At 35.4% G+C, this 5,403-nt stretch overlaps 1 long non-coding RNA gene across 1 annotated transcript; it reads right to left on the bottom strand.

Annotated features, from left to right (window-relative positions):
- Positions 1 to 2,984: 2,984 nt before the first annotated feature.
- On the bottom strand, positions 2,985 to 5,403 carry LOC149988361 (uncharacterized). Its single transcript, XR_016504728.1, has 2 exons — positions 5,189 to 5,403; positions 2,985 to 4,715 (listed from the first exon to the last, which is right to left on the bottom strand). It is a non-coding gene; the product is annotated as an uncharacterized LOC149988361 (long non-coding RNA).

Here is a 5,403-nt window from a genome sequence, read left to right as displayed (position 1 = left end):
TGATAAGTTCGATCTTTTTCAAATTTTGTGTGCTTGTTGCCAATTTAATTTTTGAAAGATGTGTAAAATCTTAAGCAAGATCAATAATATATTAAATAGATATTGAGAATCTAAATTATCCTAAGATTATGTTAATTTGATTAGGATTTGATTTAGAGTTTAGAAATTGGTTAGGATTTTTGGTTTGTTTAGAATTTAATTAGGATTTGATTTAAGATTTAAGTAAAGACTATTAAGTTTTTAATTAGGATTAAATTAAGATTTAATTGGATTTTATTTAAGGTATAATTTGGATTTTATTATAGTACTTCTTTTGAATTTCTTTATGATTTCTTGATGTTTTTTTCGTAATTTCTTTGAGATTCTTTGGATTTGATTAAAGCTTCATTTTCATTGTTAAGATTTAATTGAAGTTATTTAGGATTCTATTAGAATTAGAATCTTATTGTTGTAATATTCCTTCTATCTTCCATAATTAGGTGCTTGGTGCATTCTCAAGCAAGGCTTCATGTAATACAACATCGTCATTACTTGACTTGTTCCTCTCCAACTATTTGAAAAAGGTCAAGATTGTGGTTGATTGTGAATCTTGTTGTGAAGATAAGAGCTTGGTCTCTACTACTTATTCTTAATTACTTTCTCTAAATATGATTGTAAATACTTCTAGGAATGAATTCAAATTATATAGGAGTTATAAATCCTTTTTCATTAAAGGTGTAAATCAAGAGAGAGCACTTCCAAGTAGAAGTGTGCCTATGAACCCAACTTGAGTAAATCCATCAAGATATTAGAAGAGATGGAGCCTTAGATAAAACTTGACTTGTTGCAAAAATCCTCAAAATTTAGATCTTGTTCCATTAAACTTCTCAAGCATACTAATTCTTATCCCCGTTATACTTGTAAAAGCAAAACTTCTTAAATTTGGTTGTGAAGTTGATCTTCTAGCTTCCTTCAACTACACAACTTCTTAATGTAGACTCTGAACTTCTTTGATTGGCATAAGAATAGTACTTCTATGATTCATGTTGGAAATATGTAAAATTTCCATTCTTAAAGTGTTGACAAGTTCATAAAGATTTACAATAATTACAAATCTATTCTCACTTCTACTCACAATAGTATCTATAATCTTTCTTTCTATAGACAACTCAAACAAATTCAAAAAGTTAAATTAGAGTAGGATAATCTACAACCTCTAATATCAAATTAAAATTTCTACAAAAGAGAGATAATCTACTCTCTTTAAGAAAAAAATCATTGTTAAAAAACAAGATTATTTGTTTAAAAGTAGGTAGTCTACAACCTTCAAAACACAACAATAAAAGTAGAGTAATCTATTCATTTCTAAAATAAGATAGGAATAATAAGTTAGTACTCTTGTCAAATTATCAAGGACATAAATCTCGAAGAAAGAAAACTTCAATACACTCTTGTGTCACTCAAAAAGATTAAGAAATTACTCAAAGATGATGTAATATTAAATTAGAATAGCTATTGCCAAAGACAAAAAGACTAAAAAGTCTTAAAACAAGTATTAGGACTAAAAAGGCATTGACAATAGTGAAGAAGGCTTTACTCTTGCCTTCATATATACTCTCAATTAAGAGCTACATGGTGATGTCTTATAGGACCTTCAAAACGTATTGATTTTGCCAAACATATATCTTAACTTGCAAGGCAAGTTTTATATATATGCGCCATATAGTTAGCTTGTTCTACAAGCTACCAACATATAGTTAACTTATTGACCAAATTTCTAATTTATTAATCAACTACCAACACATATTTAACTATTCACTAAGTTACTAACATACTAATCAACTACAAATACATATAAAATCAAAGCAATATCTATGAAGCTTTTAGAAAGCTTTTTTAAAAAATATTATGAAATAAACCTATTTTTACTTACTTCTATTTAATCATATAGATAAATATTAAAATAAGTATATATATCTATGATACATGTAGGAATCCAAATCCAAAAAATACCATAATTAATTCTAAAAAAAATCTAAAAAATATTAGTGGGGCAAAAACTTTAGTTATATTTACACTCTTAAAAAAAATTTCAATAAAAATACCAAAGTTTGATATTTCATGTAAAATGCCAAAAACATTCAAAAGCTATTTTGATTTTTAAGGAGCTTTAGGGATTAATAATCTCTATATTAAGATGATAGATATATATATATATATATATATATATATATAGATGTGGATGTATTTATATAACAAATTTCCACTTCAATGAATTTTAGTAGTAACATTTTGATTTAATAATATATAATTTAATTCTTTATTAGAACCAATTTACCATACTATTGATCATTTTTTATATTTTAATGTTCTTATTCCAATTATAACATAAAATAAAATCTAATACTTTCTAATTCTTTATAATATTGTCTTTTGCAACAAAATGTAATAATTCTACTACAGTAGAAAAGACTAATCAATATAATATCTCAGAAATTTGAAGGTATCAATGACATTGTTTATTTCCATTCCTACACTAATGAATATTAGTTGGTTTTGTTTTTGAGCACATTAATGCATGTTCTTTGAATTGTGTTAATCAGACTACTGCACCATTGAATGGAATTCTTTATATCATTTTATTTGTGTTCATCATTTCTATATTAATTTAACAAGTGTGGCCATAACAGCTTTGCAAGTAACACCTATTTTGCGATCATTGTATAATGATGTTACAATAAACGATTTGTACGGAGTCAACTTGTTTTCCAGCTAAATGCAATCATTTAAATTGTTGGTCTCTCCATAAATGGGAAAACTAGAATCCTCTGTGAACGAGAAGATTCGCCAAGGTTTCACATGCAAAACCAAGGATTCGAATCTTGTATGATGTCTAAACCTGAAACACAGAGCAATGTAGTACCACAGTAGTTACACCAAACCATTCTTTCGAATGGCTTCAATCCTTACACCCTATTCGAAACTCATCCACCACAACTTCCTCCTGAGAAAAAAAATTTAGTACATCAAATAGTTGAAAGGTCAAACAGCTCAGATTCCGTTTTGGAACCCAGTAGAGTTCAATAAAGCTAAGAGAGTAGATTCTGTTAGGAGTTCACTAAGCTATGTAGAAACAATTCCATAGACCAGCCTAGATACAATGAACAACAGGTGCTGGAGCTCATCTCTGTATCCATCAGTTGTTAATGCAGGGAGAAAACTGAGCCAGTTCAAGGCTTCCTGTGAAGTCATTCCTGTGCATACAAACTGCTACCACCGCTTCAGGAGGGCCACTTAAGACACAGAGACTGTTTGTTGGTGGAGAAAATGTTTGCTCAAATAGTCTATCATGGCCTTTGAGAAAAATGAAAAAACATGAAAAAGAGGACATCCTCTATGGTTTTGACGAAAATGCAAAATCCCTAAACCCGTCTTATTCCACCCTTCTCAACCAGTCAGTTGTGTTGATTAGCCTTCACAAGCTAACTTGTAAGTAAGACCCTCAACAGGGTGATGAACTTAGTAAAGTAGTTCCGCATCGGTAACGCTTAGGGCTACCTGCAACTTGTCACAGAGTTCACATGGATGCAAGACTTCACAAGCAAGGCCAAGAATTACCGACTCTGGGTAGTTGCACCGGAAGATGGAGGTTAATGCTGGAGAAGGCCTCCATCGTCATCAATTTCACAAGCTGGGTCACGTCACAAAACCATGAAGTGGACATTGAGAGTGCCCATCACGACCCGTCAATATACTCTAGAATGTTGACAGATCGTGTTGAGCATGCCCAACATCCCATCATCTCCATCTTGGTCACTGCCTCTTCATGTTAGCTCCAGGCCTTTCGGGCTTTAAATCGTGATCTCCATGTGGGGATGCTATGGTTAATAAATCCTTCCTAATCTTCACTCTCAAACGTAATGCAGAGCGTTTAGTACAAGATTACAACGCGGGTGCAATGGTTCCTCTCAAGATTTGAAAAAACATAATAATCATCCCCAGCAGAGCAACTCTACAGGAGATGTGCTATCTCTTCGCCAAACTCAAAACAGGAAAGCATGCGAAGTATTGAAAAGAGAAGCCGAAAGCGCGTTATGTCTCAATCTCAGCACCTCAAAATGTAGCGGAATCACATCAATGACAATTCAGCAAGCAATAGGCCACCAGTGATGCGATTCGCACACACGGTCTCCAGCTGGAGAGGTATGGGTTTAACCATGTCATAATAAACAGGGAAGCTCCGAAGCTGGATTTAAGCGAGTCAGTCTATGTTCAACTATTCTTTAATAAATCAATGCGAGATGGCACGATCCTCCCACTGTTCCTAGGGGGTCGTGCTAAATCCGAGGTCAAATTCCGACAACTCAGACCAGGGTTCATATTATACATGCTTATTCTACGACCTGTTCATCCTCGCATGTAAAGCCAAAGCGATGGGATCGTAACAGTTTCGGCCTCAGCGTCGAAGACAAAGGTGGGCGTAGCAACCTTGTATGAAGGGTCCAGTCGCTCCCTTCATAGTATGCGAGAAAATTGAAATGTGGTCACTCCCTACGGTAACAGAATCTTGTGCGCACACTCACGCACAACTTGGGACATATCACTTGACGGCTCGGTTTCTCCGCACGTACAGAACCGCAACTAGTCTCGCACCTTTGTACTGTGCACAACGAAACCCCATCACAGAAAGTGCTGCGTGGTAGCTATTCCTCCTCTAAGTTCTATGTAACGTCGTCCTGCATGCACAGATATTTGTATGGTGGTGGGTTAGCGAGTCGACCCGTTAAACGCCTACGGGATGAGTCGTCGACGCAAAGAAGTGACACAGAAATCGAAACACATATACCCCAGCTTGGCTATTGCATGCATACAATTAGCACATAAGTTCACTGGGCGAGGGGGTGAGAGAGAGGAAGTTTCATCATGCAGGCTTGACAATGATACGGAATAAAAACCCCACACAGCATGCGACAATATTGAAGAGGCAGCGGAATCAGTACACCCGTTACTATTTACCAGGGGATACTCTGCATGCAATGGTTGAGGCACATGTTTCCGACAACTTCGAAAGGGGACACTCAGGGGATAACTCTCAACGCCATACTGTTGATAGACGAAGGCTTCAGGGAGGTGCCATTACAGCTGTACCGTAGGAGATGCAAGCAACACGACAATCGGTCCGAAACAACAGCAGAAGCGGGGCACCTACCTCGCTCCTTGATCCCAGTTCCCAGATCCTTTAACATGTCACGATCTCCTGCTGGGGGGATTTTCCGTGAATATGAAAAACAGGGCCAAAACCTACACACCAGGGATTAGCAATACTTTTACTACGTCGACTCACCGTCTACATACCCGAAGCTTGGAAAGTATAAAGCTAACGACGCATTGGTCCGCAACTGTGGATGCGTAACACAACGGATC

The sequence above is a fragment of the Physcomitrium patens genome, chromosome 9, assembly GCF_059467195.1.
Source record: "Physcomitrium patens ecotype Gransden chromosome 9, ASM5946719v1, whole genome shotgun sequence".
Lineage (NCBI taxonomy): Eukaryota > Viridiplantae > Streptophyta > Bryopsida > Funariales > Funariaceae > Physcomitrium > Physcomitrium patens.
The sequence above is the reverse complement of the archived record's forward strand: the minus strand, read 5'-3'. Positions and strand labels throughout refer to the sequence as shown.